The following is a 22,157-nucleotide window of genomic DNA, read 5'->3' on the forward strand; positions in this document are numbered from 1 at the left end:
ATCAGTCTTAAGGCTTATTATAATTTGTTCCACAGAAATAGCTGGAGAAGAACTAGTATCTTAATTGGAGTTTTGTACTTAAATAATGAATAATACTACAGAATAATAGATGGAAATGTATTTCTTCTCAATGAAATATGAGGCTTTTAGGCATCCTCTTTAAATGCAGTGCAAAACTATGCTCTTGCAGTCATCTACCAGTACACCTGGCTGTCTCTGAGCAGAGCATTTAATTCTCTCTTGACATTTCAACCAAATGTGTGTGATTATCTATTAAAATGTACGGACTTTTGGCTGTGTCTTTATTATAGAAGAATATTGTTTTTTTTTTATTTTCATTTTTTTTGGTACCAAAATGAGTAATGAATGTTGACTCTCCTGCTGGAGAACTTTAATTATGCAAATCCCTGCTGCCCAGCCATATAACGGGAATAGAGAGGGCAAAGCACAGATAACACTATTCTTCACCTTCACTACAGCATCAGTAAAATCTATTCCCCCACTTCAATCAGCTCCTGTAGCCTGTTCACTCTCATAGCTAACTTGCTTGTAAGAACTCCCTTTCCCTGCACAGCAAACATATAGTTTTAGGGTGGCATTTTTAGTTTGCATAATCTCAGTTATAGCTCTTCTGAATGCATTCACATTTCAAAGGAGGAAGTACACACTGCCTGACTCAAACGTAGAGGCAATTGTTCAGGCAGCCCTTAGAGACAGGCTAACAACTTTGAGTGAACAGGGAGTGGTGATCAATTAACAAGCATCAAAGTCTCAGGCTGTGTGACAAGAGGGTACAACAGTAAATGCCTTAAACATCTAGGCCTATGTCATCCCTACCAATGATCTGAAATAGGTGTATACTCAGATATCCAGATTCAATCAAAATATCTTAAAGCACGGGAACTCAATATCCAATTATAAGTCTTAGTCTGCACTAGTCAGGCCTCTAGAGAGTACACTCTCTACTTAGTAGCATGCAGGATTTCACTTTTTTTTTTACAGTGACAAATTTGTTTCATGTTTTACAACAAGTTTATTTTGGGCCTTTTTGGTTTGGCTTTTGGTTTTGGTGGTTATATATTTACTTGTTTATTTTTCACAAATTGTTCATGATCTTAAATAAAGATTTTTGACTTCTTGTTAATATTGGACCTTTGATCTTGTCATGATTTAAGCTATTTTTTTGATAGCTTCCGTGCTAAAGATGAGTGGTATGTTGTAAAATCAGGCTTTAATTTTTTTCCTCCATAGTTACCACACAGTCTTAACTACCAACAACAAATCCATCCTTTGCCTTTGCCAGTTATGGTAACAGTAGCTATTCAATCATCTCACCTGAAATACAGTGGGAAGAGGCTGGAAAAAATTGCCAAGGAAAATCTGCAGAACTTGCCAGCATTTTGGATGCCTATGTCCATTCATTCCTGTGGATCCAGATGCTGAAATATGGAAACCTTGTACGGATTGGTCTTAACAGCAATATGGTAAGTGCTGGACAGATGGGAGGTGCAAGTGCTTGTTGAGTTCTCTTCCTCTTCACAGACCTGCTGAGTGCCCAGTTCATAACAGTGCTAAAACAACTGTACTCTGAAATGGCTTTACTATGCGTATATGTAGCTTTCCAGTGGCCCTGATAGAGTTATTCAAAGCCTTTCATGTACTAAATGGAGTGAAATGTCACAGAAAAGATTAAGTAGGTAGCAAGAAATAAAAGTAGAAAGCTCTAGAAAATGGTAAAAGAAATAAAGGTGCAGACTGAGAGCCACAAAGCGAGGATGTGCAGCTATTGTTAAGTAGCTGTTAACCATTCTGAAAGTCTAATTCTGTTATATAGAGTGCTACTTATAGCTATTATTATATTAATAAATGTTATTATGAGTATTAGAGAGATATTTTAAGATTCTGACTGTTAAATCTCAAGTAACCTTTAGTTGCCAAAAACCTCCCAGTTTTAATTTACATAAAGCAGAGCAGAGGGAAATTCTCTGTAACTGCATCTCTTGATATGGGATTTACTAAATGAGTCTTATCTGAGTTACTTGCCATGTTGTAGAAGTTTGTGTTACTTCAGGAAATCCCTGCTGAAAGCAGTGCTCTGCAGAACACTGTTTGTATGTAGCTCTTGTGTAACTCAGAGCACCCAGTGACATTGCTTAGAAGAGTGAATGGTTTTTAAAAGAGTAACACAGGGCTGCTTTTTTGCTGAAAAGCTCAGCTAGGGCATACATAGGACACTGTATTTATGTGTCAGAGCTTTTTATGCAAAAAATCTCTTAGCAGAACTACCCTGATTTCAGACTGGCAGCTATTACAAATGGATGGATAGCTGGAAAACCAGGTACACTGAATCGGCAGCAGGGGAACCAAAGGCTTACGTCTACCTAGATCTTGACAGTACTTGGAAAACAGCATCCTGCAATGAAAGCTACTTTTCAGTTTGTAAGATATCAGATAGTAAGCAAATGAATAATTTTAAAGACACATTCTTAATTCCAGTAATCTGCCTAATCCTACAAACTATGCTCTGGCTTGGGCTAGAACAGTCAGAGGAGTATGCCCCAGGATACCACCTACCCCCCAGCAGGATGTGCAGGTTTGCTTTGAATGATAGATGAATTCAGGCACATGAAACCTTCCTGTGCAAATGGATACGGCTGCACTGCTTTCATGGTAGTCATAACTGTCTGCACAAGTTGAAGTTCTATATTTGAGTTATTTTGCTTTTTGAGATGTGAGCATAAATCACATGAGATTGTACTGTAAGTGCTGGGAATGTGCACTGACTATATGGACTGCAGCAACTGGTTAAGTTCCCACACAGATGTCGCTGAGCCAAAATACAGGCAAGGGTTTCTCTCCTATTCATTGTTGCCAGAGCTAAAGCAATTGTGACATAGATAGAAGGGCCTTGGGAATGCGAATGATACTTTAACTCTTTGTAGAAGTATGCAGAGGCTTGGTTTCTTGTAGAATTTTGTAGAATCGTGGTGTTCTCTCTCATTGAGGTTTTAAGGCTACATAATGTAGTCTCTTCCTGATGAGAGATTCAAGATAGATTTTGCCCCTTGAGGGCGGCTTCCAAGTTAAACTTCTCAGTTGTACATTCTGTCTGCATATGCAGTGCAAGCTGCAGACAGATAGATGTGAATTGCACACGTCATCAGAAACAGAGACTAATTTGGCAGAGGCATGTTCCCTTGTATAAAGTGACAACATATAGAGACCAGGCAGCCATAAAATATGGGACTGTGGTAATCAATGATTTGTTAGCCTGCAGCAGCTTTCTGTGTTGTGAAAATGCAAATTCAAGATATATATCCTGCCTCAGGGTTTGATTTCCTCAGAGTACTGACAAGACAGTTAATTAGATGTTGCAGGATGTCATTTATTTCCTTGTCCTGAGATTGGAGAAAAAAGATGTATTACACTGTTGATTGCCTGAGTTTTCCCATTGTCTGAGCTGAAGGAATACAGGAATAGTCAGGATTTAGAGGTCCAGCAAGTTAAAACTAGGTTAGAATATTTACAGACATATCCTACTCATAGGTTACTCATAATGCAATGCCAATTTCAAACCATATGGCTTCTTTAGCTATAGCTCCTACTGACCCTGCTCAGCTGCCTGGAGACTGTCCTGAAGCTGCTGACCTCTGAGCTTGGATCCCTCACCATTGCCACTGCTGCTACATTGAAACATCAGCTGGGACAAGCTGGGCACCAGTATCCCTTGAGTGTGTTTGGTTAGGTGAGAGCCTTCATTATAAACTGATGAGAATTGTACAAAAGTTTATACAAAACTCACATTAAAATGTAAAATCACTGATATAAAAAAATCATTAGAAATACTTTATTTACCTACCACGGTAATCTAAATTTGGCACAAAGAAAATAAACTGACATAAGAGACTTTGCGCAGCCTTCTGTCCTCTCAGGGGCTGCAGCCACCCCAGCTGTAGAGCTCTCCATCAGCTCCTGGCTTCTGGGGCACCTTCCTGGGGGTAGTGGTGGGGAGCACAGCCACTAAGCACCTCGAGGTCTCTGTTCTCCTCAAGAAGCAATGGGGAAACCAACAGGGTAGTGAGCAAAATGCTTTCAAAAGTTACTGTTTGTACAGACTTGAAAGAGGAGGTCATTCCCGTACTTGCTCTTGCAGGTTATGGTTATTTGCTTCTTAATGCCTTTCAAGTGCTACCGTGGTTTTGACAAAAAACATGGATGAATCTGACTTTCTTATCCATACAGTGCAACCACTTGGAAATACAGAAGGAGGGTTCTGGATAAGACTACCGAAATGTGGATGGTAATGTCTTACATTCAGTATTTGGTTGAAAAATGAAAAAATGGAGGATAGATATTTTTGGGAAGAAAAAAAAACAGCAACAACAACAAAAAAAGACACGATCTGCTGAAGAATGGGTTATTATTACATTTTTTAAGTAATTTGCTGAGCTAGGGAGTAAAAATATCCATGAGATAGATAGATTTTAAATTTTTTTTACTCTGTATGTTGCTCTTTAGGCCCGTGGTTGTAGCTAGATAATACGGCACTGGACTTTGTCAACTAGGAGGAGAGAGAGTTCAGTGTGGAGCATCACTGTGTTGAAATCAATGCAGTTGCAACCGATCAACTGTGTTGCATCATCTGGTTATTGGGGCAACATTGATTGCTCTTCTGATAAAGGATTTATCTGCAAAAACCCCAAAGGTAAGTCCTTAATGACTCAGCACTTAATGACAGAGCAGATCTATTTACTAGTAACTGTTACAGCCATCCATCACGTGTCTGGAAGTAATTCACCCTAGCTGTATGCACCCTAGGTTGAGAAAGAGACTTTCAGAAACCTTTGGAATACGTAACACGGACATTAGTATGGTGTCTGTCAAATACTCGTGCAAACTTAAGACTTTCCAAGGAACTAAGTATTGCAACAGTTGCTACATCCATGCAAGGAAGAATTAATGTGAATCAAGCAATTTTGCATCTCCTCACCTAAAAAAAAAGGTTTTTTTCTAAAGACCTTTTTCTCTGTCTCTTTCTTATGCACATAGGCAAATGGGAAGATTACAGCATTGATTCAGAGGACATTTTCTAGGAAAGACATATAAGAATCTTAAACATAATTGTAACAGCAGAATCCTGCTTAACATGCAGAGCTTCCTAAAATGTGCTATGTGAAATTATTCCTCATGTTCTTGATAAATGAAAATTAATATTTCAGGAAAAACACGGAAAATTATGAAATTCTTACAAGCATCCACTGCATGCATTGTGTATCACTGTAATCAAAATTACTAAAACCACATCAGCTTCAGCAACAGAGACCTGGCTGCTGGCCAGCAACACTTTGGAGGTGATTTAAACTGAGCAGACTCCAAGTTCAGACAGGAGAGAACCCCTCCTCTGTGTTTTTCATGGTTTGTGGAGCTGCTCTGATAAAGAAAGGGAAGAGTGGTTTTGGTAGGAGGCTTGCCAGACTTGTCAAAGATGCTTTAAACTAGATATGTTGGGGGGTATCATTCCATCCCAACACTCCCAGTTATTTGCCAACCCCTATAATAAATGCTCAGAGCAATGTAGAGATATTCCAGCTGCTCCAGCCAACGAGCCCGCTTCATCTGGAGCTCAGCTCAGATGTCTCTATACAAACGCCCGTAGCATGGGGAACAAACAAGAGGAATTAGAGATGTGTGCACGTCTACGGGGGTATGATATAATAGCCATCACAGAAACATGGTGGGATGGCTCCTATGACTGGAGTGTTGGAATGGAAGGTTACAGGCTCTTTAGAAAAGACAGGCCCGGCAGGCTGGGAGGGGGAGTTGCCCTTTATGTTAGGGATAGGCTGGAGAGTATGGAACTCTGTCTGGGGGCAGGTGAGCAGCCAACAGAGAGTTTGTGGGTCAGGGTTAAAGGGAAAACAGCCATTGGAGACATTACTGTGGGGATCTGCTACAGACCGCCTGATCAAGAAGAACCTGTGGATGAAGCACTCTACAGACAGATAGGAACAGCCTCACGCTCGCAGGCCCTTGTTCTCATGGGGGACTTCAACCACCCTGACATCTGTTGGAATGACGGTACGGCCCGGCACAAGCAATCCAGGAGGTTCCTCGATTGTGTGGAAGACAACTTCCTTCTGCAAGTAATAGAGGAGCCGACAAGGAGAGGTGCCATGCTTGACCTTGTGCTCACCAACAGGGAAGGGCTGGTTGGAAATGTCACGCTCCAGGGCAGCCTTGGATGCAGTGATCATGAGATGGTCACTGCATGGTCGAATGGTCGAATTCGATTGTCGAATTTGAGATCCTCAGGACAGTAAGAAGAGCGTGCAGCAAGCTCACTGCCCTGGGCTTCAAGAGAGCAGACTTTGGCCTCTTCAGGAACCTGCTTAGTAAGGTTCCATGGGATAAAACCATAGAGGGCAGTGTGGCCCAAGACTGTTGGCTGATATTCAAGGATCACCTGCTACAAGCTCAGGAGTGCTGCATCCCAACTAGAAGGAAGTGTGGCAGGAGGGCCAGGAGACCTCCTTGGATGGGTAAGGAGATGCTGAGGAAAATTCAAAGGAAAAGAGGCTTATAAAAGGTGGAAGCAAGGACAGGCGGCCTGGGAAGAACACGGGGATGTTGTCCGGGAAGCTAGGGACCAGGTTAGGAAAGCTAAGGCCCAGTTAGAATTAAACTTGGCCAGGGATGTTAAGAGTAACAGAAGGGACTCTATAGGTACGCAGCGAATAAAAAACAGACTAGGGACAATTTAGGCCCCCTCCAGAAGCTATCAGGAGAACTGGCTACCCTGGATTTGGAGAAGGCTGAGGTTCTGAATGACTTCTTTGCCTCAGTCTTCACTGGCAAAGGCTCTGACCACACCACCCAAGTCTTGGAAGGCAGACACAGGGACTGTGAGAATGAAGACCTTGGGCCCACTGTAGGAGAGGATCTGGTTCGAGACCATCTTGAGAACCTGAACACACACAAGTCCATGGGACCTGATGGAATCCATCCGCTGGTCCTGAAGGAGCTGGCGAATGAAGTTGCTAAGCCACTGGCCATCATATTTGAAAAATCATGGCAGTCAGGTGAAGTTCCCGATGACTGGAAAAAGGGAAATATAACCCCCATTTTCAAGAAGGGGAAAATGGAAGCCCCGGGGAACTACAGACCAGTCAGTCTCACCTCTGTGCCTGGCAAAATCTTGGAGCAGATTCTCCTGGAAGGCATGCTAAGGCACATGAAAAACAAGGTGGTTGGTGACAGCCAGCATGGCTTCACTAAGGGGAAATCCTGCCTGACCAATTTGGTGGCCTTCTATGATGGGGCTACGGAACTGATGGACAGGGGTAGAGCAGTTCATGTCATCTACCTGGACTTGTGCAAAGCGTTTGACACTGTCCCACACGACATCCTTGTCTCTAAATTGGAGAGACATCAATTTGATGGATGGACCACTCAGTGGATAAAGAACTGGCTGGATGGCCGCACACAAAGAGTTGTGGTCAATGTCTCAATGTCCGGCTGGAGACCGGTAACGAGTGGTGTCCCTCAGGGATCGGTGTTGGGACCGGTCTTGTTCAACATTTTGTCGCTGACATGGACAGTGGGATTGAGTGCGCCCTCAGCAATTTTGCCGATGGCGCCAAGCTGTGTGGTTTGGTTGATACCCTGGAGGGCAGAAATGTCATCCAGAGGGACCTCGACATGCTTGTGAGGTGGGCTGATGCCAAGCTTACGAGGTTTAACCATGCCAAGTGCAAGGTCCTACACTTGGGTCAGAGCATTCCCAGGCACAGCTACAGATTGGGCAAAGAAGAGATTCAGAGCAGCCCTGCAGAGAAGGACTTGGGGGTGCTGGTCGATGAGAAAATGAACATGAGCCAGCTTCAGTGTGCGCTCGCAGCCCAGAAAGCCAACCGTATCCTGGGCTGCATCAAAAGGAGCGTGACCAGCAGGTCAAAGTTGCTGATCCTGCTCCTCTACTCTGCTCTTGTGAGACCTCACCTGGAGTATTGTGTGCAGTTCTGGTGTCCTCAACATAAAAAGGACATGGAACTGTTGGAACAAGTCCAGAGGAGGGCCACGAGGATGATCAGGGGACTGGAGCACCTCCCGTATGAAGATAGGCTGAGAAAGTTGGGGCTGCTCTGCCTGGAGAAGAGAAGGCAGCATGGGGACCTCATAGCAGCCTTCCAGTACCTGAAGGGGGCCTATAGGGATGCTGGGGAGGGATTATTCATTAGGGATTGTAGTGACAGGACAAGGGGTAATGGGTTAAAACTTAAACAGGGGAAGTTTAGATTGGATATAAGGAGGAAATTCTTTACTGTGAGGGTGGTGAGGCACTGGAATTGGTTGCCCAGGGAGGCTGTGAATGCCCCATCCCTGGCAGTGTTCAAGGCCAGGTTGGATAGAGCCTTGGGTGAAATAGTTTAGTGTGAGGTGTCCCTGCGCATGGCGGGGGGGTTGGAACTTGGTGATCTTAAGGTCCTTTCCAACCCTAACTATTCTTTGATTCTATGTGGTGTAGAAAATTGCTAAGGTTTCTCAAAGTTATATGGATTCATTCAGGGAAGGAAAATAATGAAGCAACTCACTCACATGTTCATGTCTCTGTTTGGCCACTCATTTTCTTGGCTATTCTCACCCTTCTTGGAGCTGGTGTGTCAGTTTATTTCTACAAGAGGAAAAGACAAAACCAACTATCAACAGGTTCTGGCAATGAAACACTTCTAAACTGATGTGTTGGTGACTGAAGAATTGGTGAAAATGGATCCCCTGGCATGTGCCAATTCAGAGGATCAAGTTATTTGCTGAAAATAAAGGAAGTACCTTAGAAGTCTCTAGGGAGGATATCTGTAATCTTAAATGTTTTCTCTTTTTGCAGTAGCAAAGTCTTTTGTTTCATTTTGCCCCACACACTTCACTCCATCAGACCAGAACTTTTATTATTCCTATTGATGTCAGTATATTTTATTGCTCCTTATCCTTATCAAAAGCTGTTTCCTATTATAAAATGATGCCTCATATACTTAGCTCTTGACTAGCTATCTCAGGTAACTTTGGCATAGAAAACCTTGCCATTTAGATTTTCTGGTAGGGAAAATACAGCTCATACCAGCAAAGTATATTAAGCTCAGGTGTAGGTTTTGGTCTTTTTTCTTTTGATATGATTGTTAGCAATAGTGTTTTCACTAACATGAGTTAAAATCTTCTCACCCTTGAATTCTTTATTTTGTTAATGGTTTGAAATAAAAGAAGTTATTAGTATAATTTTCAGCTTCACCCTTCCCTGTGAATCAAGTGAAAGGAAAGGGGAAGTGAGGTGCTCCTGTCTGCACAATAACTCTTCTGTCAATAACAAGGACAGCTTCTCTTCCTGCCACTTTGAATTCAGCATGAATATGCACCAACTTGCCATTTTTAAATGCAAGAAAAATGAAATGAAAACTAAGGAATGCAACAGATGATGCCGCACTAAGAATCTGCAAAAAGACTAGATGTTAAAAAAACATCTGGAAGCAGTACAAAATAGCATTAGGTGAACATGGAAAGCGGTACAAAATAGGATTATGTGAGCTGCAAATATAATTCAGACAACACTTTATGGGAAAAGTGCTTAGCAATGAAATTTCTTTTCTAAGCACTGAATTCCCTTTCCTTGGCATAAATACAACCAAGGAATTAACACGCTGGTGAGAACAGGTCATTGCACAAGTGAAATGCAGCACGCAGAGCACTGACCCCAGAAAGTTTGTAACAAGTGCCAAGCTGATTGGCCATGTGAAGGGGCAGCTCTGAAGTGCTCAGTTCTTCTTCTAGCCTACCTCAGTGCCTGCACTAATCTCCCACATCAGTCTGCAGACTTTGGGAGCTGAATCCTCGTAAGCATCCATTTACACAAGATGGAGGCTAAAGCCTGGTTTTGGGTGGAGCACAACTGCCACTTCATGAGGCAGAGGAGGGAACTAGGCAGGAATTGTGTCTTCCAGGTATTTTCTTTTGGGATCTTCCCTGTTGGAGTAACTAATTTTGTGATTTCAGATGTATCTGATGTATCTGAATTATGATTTCATTCTGTAAACTCAGCTTTACGAGTTTGGATTACTTTTGGAAGCCTTGCTCACACTAAGCTCTCCCTGAATGTCACCTTAAAATAAAATAGTTATTACCAAACAATCTATTGTATTCCTACTTTTACTGAAATCCAGACATTTTCTAAAGAAGATATTTTTCTCTTTTACTGTTTTCTAGCAGTCAACAAGTTTAGCCAGTTCTTGCAATAATTTTCCTTAATGCTTTATACATAAAAGCAAATAACATAGTTGCTCATCATACAAGATCTGTTCAGCTTCTATATACATATCTCACTAATGGCTCTTTCACTCACATATTTCAGTTTCATTATTACAACTTCTTTTAATTTCACTGATGTAAATAAACAGAAGGAACAGTAGGACTTGTTTGGATGTGAATATTTGCCAGCACAGCGTTGCAGCCTAGTTGTATGAGAATTGCTATGACTATATTTCCAGATGAGCATTCTGCTCAGAGATAAAAAGGAGCTTTTCCAATTTAACTTACATTTGGCTTTGCTCTGGAACATACTCATTAGGAATTTCTCAGGCAGATGAACACATCCTTTTGCTTGACAAAAGTATTCCTGGCAAGCTTTTCCCTCCTGTTACAGGGAACCTTACCACTAGCCTATAGCATGGAATATCTTTGCTTCTTTCAGATCTTTGGCAAGTAGTTATGAACAGCCCAGCTGCAAACTGTGATCAAAGGAAGTAGTGTAATAGTGCACAAAAAAAACACAAAGTGAGCAAAAATTCATAATACAGTGAATACTGCAGATCTTGTAAAAATTGATCTCCTTCTAGATATGTAGAACTGTGACATCATAGTGATGTACTGAACCACTGTGGATTGTTTTCCCTTTTTTCCGATGTGTAAGTGTTAGAGCAGAGACTGTGTTTTTCATGAATGATACTTCACTGCAGGTTTCTTGTTACCAACTCTCAAGCTGCATTTTTAGAGGCCTGTCCCATGTAGCACCTAAAAATCTGACCTGTATGCAATACTAGCAAAGTCCCAGAAAAAGGCAGATGTCACCACCTCTAGTTACAAGGATGAAGACTGCAGTTTTGGAAGTGACTTGCTCTTCAAAGAGTGCAGCGTTTGCAATGTGCACTCCAGTTATTTCAAAATACCATGTGACAGGATATGTCCTTATTTAGAGTACAGAGCTTTATCTATCAGCCCTTTGACATAGAGAAGGACTTGTTGCTATCTTCACTTACAAGGATTTCATACATTGCCAGTCTTGTAGTCCAGCTTCTGGGAGAGGAATGAAAGGGAAGTTACATTTACAATGAGTTTCTCCAGGTTCCTACTTTTTCTTTCCCTCATGCATGGTTCCTTAGAGTCACTGGGCACGTTTTCTGTTGGTTTTGTGTTAAACTATATATGAAAATGTTTTTTCTTGGGCAGCTTTACAGTTTTTAGGTATAGACTGATTATTTTGTATTTGTTCTCAGATTTGATACATGACCTAAAGAATATGTTTTCTATTATCCTGGCAGTTCTTGATTCACAGAATAAAAAAAGGGGACATGTAGGGAGATGTTGGGGGAAATTGAGTTAACAAAAGCAGGAACTTTAAACTGGAATTCCATTCTGTGGAAATATTAAACTAGATACATGCATGGGAGGGTGATGAGAGATAGGAAATCATGGAGCTCTTTCTGTTTATTCTCTCCATCACACCTATGGTGCAGTGATTAGTAAAAGGGTTTTAGAGCCACGTTTTCATGATAGCTGTGCAAGTTCCTCTTTCTGCTTCAAGACATGAGGCATGAGATGAAGAACTGTCTCCTCCCCTCAGCCTCACCGAATTAGACGTATACTTCTAATCTGAAGATGTATAGCACTCTTTGAGTGTTGCCAGAGAAATGGTAAAGCGGTAATGTATGTAGAACTGAGTGGATGAATGTGCTTGCATGAATATCACATTGACAGCACATATTAGAAATTTCAGGATAGAAGGATACTGTGATATATATATGTGATAATACTGTGATAGTTTAAAAAAGTGAAGCATTGCTAACCTTAGTGAGTCTAAGTTGAGGGTGATTATGCAAGACTTTTCCAATGCAGAAGTGTGCAATTGAAACCTAAAAGTTTTACTATGCAAATATGCTCATGACAAACCTGTTCCATATTCTCACTGGTCAGCTATCCTTTTCCTTTAATCGATTAATGAAAAGATGGAATGATAAACCTATTGAGCTGTATGGAAAACAACAATGAAGTGAACTCATTCTTGTCTGAGATCTACTTGTGGTTTTTCTGCCTTTAGGAAACACATTCATCACCACCATATCATCCCAGAATTTGGCTTTCCTACAAGATATATATCTCAAACTCTAAATGCAATTTCTCTTTGTGGATCGGAGACATGAGTAGGCTCTTTAATATCTCATTTTGTGAGACTTTAGTGCATAGCACGACCAACATGAATTCAGACCAATAACTTTCAAAGAATTCCCATTGCTCTTTATTCCTCAGGCATGTCCTGTGGGTCAATTATCACTTAAATGGCTACATATGGTTTTTTCCCCCTAATATCCATTTCCTACCTTTTTCTTGTCTCCTATTGCCAGCCTACATAAAAATGCTATAGCTAAAATTATCCTCCTTTCCCATTTTTATACTGTATCTTTGACACCATATTATGGTTGGATCCCTCCACCTTATGACACAAACATTTTCACTTTTCTCACCAACTGCCTTCCTACAACAGTTTCATGAGGTTTTGTGAGAAGGTCTGCTAAAAAGACTGCAGCTGATCTGCACGCTGGTGCTACACAGACTGTCTTTGTAGCTCCTTTATCAAGGGCCAGGTTCTGCCACGTTTAAAAAAGCTGCTTCTCTTGATGATGGGCTAAGAGGGAGTTCCAGCCCCACAGTGATGAAGAGCCTCCAGAGTCATAGCTCGCCTACACACTTACTTTCCTTCTCCATCTTCACCCTGGAATCTCCTTTATTCAGTCTATCAACAGGTATGTCTGGAAACCCATTTACTCCCTTCTGAAAAATTAGAAATTTAGAATAATATTTTTAATTAAAAAGTTTACATTATTTATTTTTTTTAGTTGATGCCTAATCTGATTTCAATTTTTCTGGTGTATGATACTATGCAGTTAATTTTTAGAGATTTTGCTTCATTACATACTTCATTTGCTTTTAGTTGATGTGATGTCAGTCCTCTAACGGCAGTGTTCTGTGTCACTTCTTCCAGATTACACAGATTTTGGACAGAAGATGTTTCAACTGGCATTCACTATCAGATAAACTCAGAATCAGCTCTAACGTGACCCCAAGCAAGGAAAAGCTGTCAACAGCAAAATGCAGAACTACTAAGCATCACAGCGATTTGTGAGCAAGCATATATAGGAGGTAAAATGATAGAGAACAAGACCTTAAAATATGCTTCCCTAGAGCTTTAGACTATGAAATTGGCTGCCTTGTCTTCTGTCTCAGTGAAGAAGACAGGGTGTCAGGGCTGGTTCGGCATCTGCCAAAAGGGGGATGGTCTGAAGTACCCTTCTGCCAGCTGGTGGTTTTATATGAAGGGTTGGTCCTAAACCTTTATGGGGATAAAATGGCCACATCCTACCTTTGTTCTCTAGGTGGGAACTATGTCATCTTCTGCCGCCTGTCCCAGGGGGAGGGTTTCCTCCACTTGACTTAGTGCTGGTGCACTCATTCCTGAGCAGGGCTATGATCAAAGTTACCTATTTCCTTTGTGTTTCAAGGGTTATTAATCTTTCTAGGGGAATGTATGAAGATGGCTAGATTATGGTACCAGTGTGATTATAAATGGTGCGAAAGAGGCTTTGCAGCCAATCACATTTAAAATATCTGGCAGCAACTGACTGGCACACTACCTTTGTCTTTTTGGTGTGTTTACTCCATGAAAGCTGTTACAGAAATATTTTAGCACAATTCCCTTATGAAAATAAGGTATATTTTACATCTCTTATGTTGCAATAAAACAAAATGAGGGAAGTAAACTCTTATTGAAGTAGCGAAATAGGATGTTGATTTGCCCTTTTAACTACTGAGATCTTTGCCAAATCAATATTTATTCATTTACCTATTTTACTTTCTAACCTGTGCAACTCAGTAAAATGGAAATTAGTGGTCTGGGGCTGGTTTAAACTAAGAAATATAAATTTCTTATTTTTTTTTTATTTAATTTCTTTCAGATAAACTTGCTAAGAACGAGAATAGGGAGATGGAACTTGCCTTTTTTTTTTTTTTTTCCTAATTTAGAGCTAACTAAAAATTTCAGTCTTTCATTCTGAATTGGATTGAACACTTCAGATTTCAACAGTGGATAGCAATGGGCTGGTGGCAGCCCTTTCAGATATTTAAACTGGGCTCCAGGTAAGAACTGTATCTATTTTGTAATCTTTGAATGGATTCTGATAAGACACCAACTAACAAAATGGCATAGCTACTTTTATTTCAGGAAAGGCCATTTTGAAGATCAGAAGTCAGTGGTAGGTCATTACTTCACTCTCAAAGCATAGACCAAAACCAGCATGCAACAAACTACAGCAGCAATTATGTTGTAGGGGAGGGCTCCTTTGTATCTAGTATCAGAACAAGTTGATGTTTCTACTGATAATGTGATGGCTTTGTCAATTTTTTAATTTAATTTTGCTGTGATTTCCTATTTTCTCTCTTACTCAAAGGAAGTGGTTTCCTACTCCCTGGGAAAATCTGTGGAGTGATGAAACCCAGAAAGAATGCTAAATGGGAAAACCAAGCACGTAATCAGATACTTGGCTATCTCTGTAAAAAAAAAAAAGCCTCAGTTCCACATCTTATATCATACCCAAAGGTGGGTTAATTAAATAAAAAGAAAGATTTCTCTTTGTCTTCTAGAAAGAGCAATCTGTAAAGATCTGCAAATTGTAAAAGGTATACAATACTGTTTTTCAACCAAAATGTTAGGAGCCTTTGAAAAACACAGCTACCCAAGCACACACAGGCTTTGTGTATTGCCTTTGTCTTCCCATTGTGTAATTGACATTCATAGGAGAATATTGTTATGTTTTTCCATCACTCTATTATTCATTCTTGCAGGACAGATAGAAACTGCTCTGTCATGGTAACCAGCACCAACAATCAGATTTGCATAAATACATTAGAAATTTTACTCTCATTTGCTCCAAATGAGCAACTGCAGTTTCTTTAATATTCATGCAAAAAATACTCCTCTGGTGACAACAGTATGCAGTGCAGGGCACTCATACAAGCAGAGCATGAGAAGCAGCCGTATTGATACAGGCTACATTTCAGCCATGGGCCATCCCGACCTCCAGCTTTGATGACAACAACATGGCTATCAACATGCCACAGACATGTGGGATCAGACAGATCCCACATGCTGGGGGATCCCATGTCAGCAGATCCCACATCCACACGTCAGCAGACTCCACAGACAGGAGGGATCTGCTGGAGGCTGTCACATTGGAATCGTAAAAAAGCTGCTTTTAAAGAGGTGGTTATATTCAAGTAGAAAAATATTTTTGGAGAATCTTTATTCCAGTATTAACCTTAAAAAGAAATGCAGGATTCTATTTTTAAAGCAAGCTGAAGGTAAGCTTTTAAAGATATTTAAGGATATAAGCAATAAAAAAGCTACTGAGTTAATATGAAGAGGAGTCTTCCAGCTCTGGGCTAATTTGCAGTGCTTACTGACCTGCAGTTTCCAAGGAATTACTTCACACTTTTCCATATCTGAAAATAATGCTTTAAGAATGTCTTTAAGAAGACATTGAACAGAAAGCAGAGCCTAATGTTAGCCTCCACAGAAAGAATGGGAGACCACGGCACACTGACTGAATTGCTCTGGGGGAAAACAGGGGAGACACTGATGTCTTCTCGAGTCTCTCTTCTGTCCCAGAACATTATTCCAAATTGCATTTCTGACACAGTGTAGGCATTTTTCAATGATTCTTTGCTTAAGGAGACATAATTCGCATAGTTAGCATACTGTGCCTTAATGATATTTGTTTTTCATTTGAATGTAGTTTGTATTTTGCATTTCTCACTCCAGCTTTATGTTTATTCACATAATCTCACTTTCGTAAAGAGTGCTTGAGGGATCTCATTCTAGTGTCCTTTATTTTCCTCCCACAAAATTGCTCTGAAAAATTGCATTTTGATTTTAGAGGAATTGAGAGCTAATGAGTGCACAGACAATTGGTGGCCATACACAGGTCACTGCTACAGCATTCAGTGGGAGCCTAGAATATGGAAAGATGCTCTGAATTCATGTAAGAAGCAAGATGGAAATTTGGCAAGTGCCCGCAACATTGCTGAATATGGCTTTCTAGTGTCACAGATTGATTACACTGAGTATATATGTAGGCCTGTATTCTGTTTGCCCCATCTGTAACATGAAAGCTGGGCTTCATATTAAATATTAATGCTTACTCTGAGATGTCACAAGTAGAAGGCTGAATCTAACTTATGAGTGCTCCTTTATGTGTTGTTGTTGCATAAACATAGAAGTATATTTATATTTATCAAGGAATAATCTACATTGTAAAATGTCATAAAGGAGGAAAAGAAAAAAATTGTATGTGTTAAAGAGACACTAAAGACAACTAAAAATTGCACTTTGGGTGTCTTTATTCTATGGCAAACATCTTCAGAACTGAGCTCCAAGCTCAGAAGAAATGTAACTTTTTGCTGAGATTAAATCCTCTTGCTGAGGTTAACCACTTGCTATATATCCTTCTAAGAAAATAATGTATTTTCACTTCTGATTTTCCTTGGATATGTACTAACCAGTCCTGAGACTTGCAGCACACGCTGGACTTGGTGAACACCCCTGATGGGTCATTACAAGCTGTCTAATACTTCCCTGTTAGGGAGTTGTATTGGCAAATGTCTTCATGGCTTGGGCTCAGTATGATTTTCTGAAAGATGTGACACAACCACTCATTGTCCCATCCTTCGTGCTAGAGACCATTGTGCTGTTCGGAATCTCAGAAACTCAAAAAGTTTGTAAAAGTCCTCTGCCAGCCATAAAGAGCCTTACGTTTATTAAACTCCGCATTTCTGTATGGAATCTGAGGCCTTTTCATTAAAAACTAAGGTATCTGTTACTGCAGATCTGAGAGGAAACCAGCATTTGTGTTAAAGCACAAAGACCACCTCTCATGTACCACATGCCAAATTCAGCAGTCCCTGTTTGTTCTGCATGAGAAAACGTTCACCATACCACATGGTACACCATAATCAAACTTATTTCTTTTTATGCTTCAGATTCAACAGAAGAGCTATGGCTGGGACTGAACAATCTGAAGACTCACTTCTATTTTGAGTGGAGTGATGGGACTCCTGTGACATTCACTGCATGGCAACGTGGGCATCCCATACACACAAGTGGTCTGGAGGACTGCGTTGTTATGAAGGGGCAGGTATAACCATGCAATCATTTTATAGTAATGCAAACTAATAACTACATCAGTCCAGAATCACCATTATATGCTTATCCAGGAGTCATTCTATATCTTAACTTAAAACAGTTTTCTCTATAAATTTGGCATCAAACAGAAGTTCATTTTCCTGTCCAATAGATCATTATGCCCCTCGATGTCACATCACATCACATCAATGTCACATCACATAATGGCATTAAGGCATGGACACCTGGCACTAGGGCATGTTTCTTCAGCTGTGGCATAAGGAGAGCTCTAACACCTACCTGCCAAATACTTAACCTAAAATCCTGTAGTTGCTTGACTCATAAACTTTATTTTCTTGCAAGACAAAGTTGTTTGACACATTTGCATGCATGTGCATGCACACACAGACACACACACAAGGTGTAATGAATTTTAAAAGAAACAAATTGAAAATGCTGTTTTGAAGGAAATGTTGTTACTCAAAGAACTTTAATATTAAAGAACAATATTTACATTTGCCAGTATTAGGCATCACTAGCATTGATCCTAAACCATACTGGCAGAGGGAATTAAATTTTATTTTTTACATAATTCCTTTTTTATAAATTAGTAATATTCAGATTCTTCTCCTTGGTGGATAACATAGTTAGATTTCCTGCAACACACTCAGATGTGCATTATTTCAGTTTTATTGATATTATTTTTAGTGTACTAAAATAATCCTACTCTAAATGCAGATCCGCTAGCCCCAGGCAAGATATGTCTTTACACAACTTCTTATTAAATAGATAGTTATGATAGCAAGTAATCCTGAGACTTCAAGATGTTGTTTATTTCCTCCTTTCATCTAAACCAGTATCAAATGGATCAAATAACCAATCCTGATGGATTTGGTTCTTTTTAAAAAGAAAATCTTCAGCAATGATCCTAGAGCCTTCCTAGGTAGCATATTTCAGTAGGACTTATAGTGAAGAAAGATGAAAATGTTAGTTTTCTCACATTTATGAATGTCCTTTTTTTACAATGATTTCTTCTTCGTGATATTCTAGGAAGGATACTGGGCAACTGATGTTTGTGATAAGCAACATGGCTACATCTGTAAAAAGAAGCCTTCATCACAATCCTCTGAAAAAGAAACAATCAAGAACCCAGGCTGCCAGAATGATCTCTCATAAATTAATTATGTTGGGAAAAACGAACAGGAATTAATTTACTGTTTCTTGCTTCTTTTAGAGTCTTTCTGTTTCCATCTAGAAAATCTGCTCTTGAAGAATCATAGACTCATAGAATGGTTAGGGTTGGAAAGGACCCCAAGATCACCTAGTTCCAACCCCCCTGCCGTGGGCAGGGACACCTCACAACAAACCATCCGACCTAAGGCTCTGTCCAGCCTGGCCTTGAACACCACCAGGGATGGAGCATTCGCAACCTGCCAGGGATGGAGTATTCACAGCTTCTTGGGCAACCAATTCCAGTGCCTTGCCACCCTTACAGTAAAGAACTTCCTCCTTATATCCTATCTAAACTTCCCCTGTTTAAGCTTGAACCCATTACCCCTTGTGCAATCACTACAGTCCCTGATGAAGAGTCCCTCCCCAGCATCCCTATAAGCCCCCTTCAGATACTGGAAGGCTGCTATGAGGTCTCCACGCAGCCTTCTCTTCTCCAGGCAGAGCAGCCCCTACTTTCTCAGCCTGTCTTCATACGGGAGGTGCTCCAGTCCCCTGATCATCCTCGTGGCCCTCCTCTGGACTTGTTCCAACAGTTCCATGTCCTTTTTATGTTGAGAACACGAGAACTGCACACAATACTCCAAGTGAGGTCTCATGAGAGCAGAGCAGAGGGGCAGGGTCACCTCCTTCACCCTGCTGGTCACGCTCCTTTTGATGCAGCCCAGGATATGGGAAACCTAGTATTATCCTACTATCAATTTACTAATACATGTTCACTTTCAATTTTTGCTCTGAAAATACTCAGGAAAGTCAAGATTCCTTTTCATGTACATGAATTCATGTACCTTTCCCTCCATTCCCAGATGAATCACCCTGTGGCTAAATTACAAATATCTTTTGGATCATAATTTTACCACTATTCTGTGTTTATGCTCTTAGCCTGACAGTGCATGTAAAACTATCACATGCTGCTTTGTCTCTTCTCTCAGATCTGCTGTCTATTTAAAGTCTTTGTAAAGTCCTTACTAAAGTAAAGGGTGCTTGAGGGATCTCATTCTAGATCTCATTCTAGTGTCCATTATAGAGTCTTAACTAGTTCGCCGATGACACCAAGCTGTGTGGTTCGGTTGATACACTGGAGGGAAGGGATGCCCTCCAGAGGGACCTTGACATGTTTGTGAGGTGGGCTGATGCCAACCTTATGAAGTTCAACCATGACAAGTGCAAGGTCCTACACATGGGTCGGAACAATCCCAGGCACAGCTACAGACTGGGCAACGAAGAGATTCAGAGCAGCCCTGCAAAGAAGGACTTGGGGGTGTTGGTCAAAGAGAAACTTAACACAAGTTGGCTTCAGTGTGCACTTGCAGCCCAGGAAGCCAACCGTATCCTGGGCTGCATCAAAAGGAACATGACCAGCAGGTCAAAGGAGTTGATCCTGCCCCTTTGCTCTTGTGAGACCTCACTTGGAGTATTGTGTGCAGTTCTGGTGTCCTCAACATAAAAAGGACATGGAACTGCTGGAACAAGTCCAGAGGAGGGCCACAAGGATGATCAGAGGACTGGAGCACCTCCCGTATGAAGACAGGCTGAGAAAGTTGGGGCTGCTCAGCCTGGAGAAGAGAAGGTTGCGTGGAGACCTCATAGCAGCCTTCCAGTACCTGAAGGGGGCCTATAGGGATGCTGGGGAGGGACTGTTCATTAGGGACTGTAGTGATAGAACAAAGGGTAACAGGTTAAAACTTAAACAGGGGAAGTTTAGATTGGATATAAGGAAGAGGTTCTTTCTTGTTAGGGTGTTGAGGCACTGGAATGGGTTGCCCAGGGAGGCTGTGAATGCCCCATTCCTGGCAGTGCTCAAGGCCAGGCTGGACAGAGCCTTGGATGAGATAGTTTAGTGTGAGGTGTCCCTGACCATGGCAGGGGGGCGGGAACTTAAGGTTTTAAGGTCCTTTCCAACTGTAACTATTCTATGATTCTATATAAAAATTATAAAAGAAAGAAAATTCAAAACAGGAAAGGAACAGTTTTTCTGTGCCCTGTTCCTACTGATGGCCTTAGTCGGCTTCTTTTTCCAATCAAGACATTTTTCCAGAATTGACCTTTTCAGAAAATCTTATTGGTCAGCACAGTGTTCTCTGAGAGCAGGAAGAAGCAGGGGTGTTCTACTGATACTCCTATGGCAGCAGCAACCACTGACTGGATTCCTCTTGGCTCATAAAGCCTCCTCAGACATTGCACTTAGGGATGGCAGGGGCAGCTTTAGGGAGCTGTGCTTGTGAGTGATTTGATTTCCATATTGCAATATTTTTATGTTTCATTATGTCAGATCCCACAGCTCTGGAAGGCTGGAGCTGCAGCTCCCCCCCTGGATGAATCACCGGCTCATTCTGGTGCAGCTTGCACAATCCCAGCCTGAAAAGCACTAGCAAATAGCACAGTCACAGTTTTTGAAAAGTCATGTACACCTGCAAGAGATGGAAACAACGATCTCAATGCCATCCTTTAAACAAAAAAGGCCTTCTGTAGGAGCAAAGAGCAAAAACCCACAGCTTTAGTGTATAAACAGATCAGCCCAGTCACGGCTTTTAGCTTAGCAGCAGCAAATTCAACATCGAGTATTTACACACAAAAGAGCAGAAATATCTTTCCGTTTCACATAACCTTGTATTTGTCACAGGGTCAGAAAAGATATGGTTTTCACTGTTACTTGGTGGGTTCTGCACTTCGGACGTTCTCAGAAGCAAGTAAGTAAGACATGGACAGAGCAAAAGTTATCTAGCTACGGTGGAAAGCAGGTATATGTCAAAACCAGTGCTTCTGATGAACCAACTTGCAAAACTTGTCCGGTGACGGTCAAGCAGCCTTGGCTGCAGTGACCATGAGATGGTGGAGTTTAGGATCCTGTGTGGGAGGAATAGAATACCTAGCAAAGCCACAGTTCTGGATTTCCGAAGGGCCAACTTTGGCCTCTTCAGTCAACTGCTAAGGGAAGTCTCATGGGAAAGTGTACTAGGCGGTAAAGGGGCTCAAGATAGTTGGTTAGCATTCAAGGACCGCTTCTTCCAAGCTCAGGATCGGAGCGTCCCAATGAGTAGGAAATCAAGTAAGGGATCTAGGAGACCGGCGTGGTTAAACAAGGAGCTGCTGGGCAAACTCAAGTGGAAAAGGAGAATCTATGGATTATGTAAGGAGGGGCTGGCCGCTTGGGAGGAATATAGGACAGTTGTTAGAGGATGTAGGGAGGCAATTAGGACAGCTAAGGCCTCCTTGGAACTCAATCTTGCTAGTCGGGTTAAAGACAATAGAAAGGGCTTCTTCAAATACATAGCAAATAAAACTAACACAAGAGGCAATATAGACCCACTGCTGAACGAAGTGGGTACCCTGGAGACAGAGGATATAAAGAAGGCAGAGGTGCTGAATGCCTTCTTTGCCTCTGTCTTTACTCCTGCAGACTCTCCCCGAGAGCCCCGGATTTCTATAGCCCCAGAAG

General features: G+C 41.3%; 2 pseudogenes; both read left to right on the top strand.

Annotated features, from left to right (window-relative positions):
• The window catches only part of LOC136009022 (macrophage mannose receptor 1-like), a 30,916-nt pseudogene extending 22,181 nt beyond the window's left edge, over positions 1-8,735 (top strand).
• Positions 8,736-11,368: 2,633 nt separating this feature from the next.
• The window catches only part of LOC136009023 (macrophage mannose receptor 1-like), a 35,067-nt pseudogene continuing 24,278 nt past the window's right edge, over positions 11,369-22,157 (top strand).

The sequence above is a fragment of the Lathamus discolor genome, chromosome 2 (assembly GCF_037157495.1).
Source record: "Lathamus discolor isolate bLatDis1 chromosome 2, bLatDis1.hap1, whole genome shotgun sequence".
NCBI classification, from domain to species: Eukaryota; Metazoa; Chordata; class Aves; order Psittaciformes; family Psittacidae; genus Lathamus; species Lathamus discolor.